We start from the raw sequence: 1324 nt of genomic DNA, 5'->3' as shown, positions 1-1324 counted from the left end.
TGCAGTTTGGCAACCCCGCTCGTTTGTTTGTCCTCCAAGCGATAAGGAAGATAATGGCGTCTGGAGGACAGGGTATTTAATAATTTTGATTAATTGGTTTATTGCTCAATGTTGGGATAAATATTAATGTTTTAATTGGCTCTGACAAGATAAAACATGGCGGGTAATTAAGAATAAATAACTTCCTTTCAGATAATAATTTCTGCACTTTTTTTGGTACACTCGCTTATTCAAATCAAAATAACTCCCTTATTTGGGACGCTTTGTATAAAGTTTTATATGTCAATGGAAAGCTAATGAAATGGGCTTTCCATTGATGTATAAAAGTTTATAGGTTAATGGTACGGTTGGGCCGCTAGGGGGCGTCAAAGTTGATTATTTTTTTCTGCACTTTTTTTGGTACACTCGCTTGTTCAAATCAAAATAACTCCCTTATTTGGGACACTTTGTATAAAGTTTTATATGTCAATGGAAAGCTGATGAAATGGGCTTTCCATTGATGTATAAAAGTTTATAGGTTGATGGTACTGTTCGGCCGCTAGAGGGCGTCAAAGTTGATTATTTTTTTCTGCACTTTTTTTGGTACACTCGCTTATTCAAATCAAAATAACTCCCTTATTTGGGACGCTTTGTATATAAATTTATATGTCAATGGAAAGCTGATGAAATGGGCTTTCCATTGATGTATAAAAGTTTATAGGTTGATGGTACTGTTCGGCCGCTAGAGGGCGTCAAAGTTGATTATTTTTTTCTGCACTTTTTTTGGTACACTCGCTTATTCAAATCAAAATAACTCCCTTATTTGGGACGCTTTGTATATAAATTTATATGTCAATGGAAAGCTGATGAAATGGGCTTTCCATTGATGTATAAAAGTTTATAGGTTGATGGTACGGTTCAGCCGCTAGGGGGCGCCAAAGTTGATTATTTTTTTCTGCACTTTTTTTGGTACACTCGCTTATTCAAATCAAAATAACTCTCTTATTTGGGACACTTTGTATAAAGTTTTATATGTCAATGGAAAGCTCATGAAATGAGCTTTCCATTGATGAATAAAAGTTTATAGGTTGATGGGTCGGTTCGGCCGCTAGGGGGCGTCAAAGTTGATTATTTTTTTCTGCACTTTTTTGGTACACTCGCTTATTCAAATCAAAATAACTCCCTTATTTGGGACGCTTTGTATAAAGTTTTATATGTCAATGGAAAGCTGATGAAATGGGCTTTCCATTGATGTATAAAAGTTTATAGGTTGATGGTACGGTTCGGCCGCTAGGGGGCGTCAAAGTTGATTATTTTTTTCTGCACTTTTTTTGGTACACTCGCT

The sequence above is a fragment of the Ips typographus genome, linkage group LG15 (assembly GCF_016097725.1).
Source record: "Ips typographus isolate SLU linkage group LG15, UJ_Ityp_2.0, whole genome shotgun sequence".
Taxonomy (NCBI): domain Eukaryota; kingdom Metazoa; phylum Arthropoda; class Insecta; order Coleoptera; family Curculionidae; genus Ips; species Ips typographus.
The sequence above is the reverse complement of the archived record's forward strand: the minus strand, read 5'-3'. Positions refer to the sequence as shown.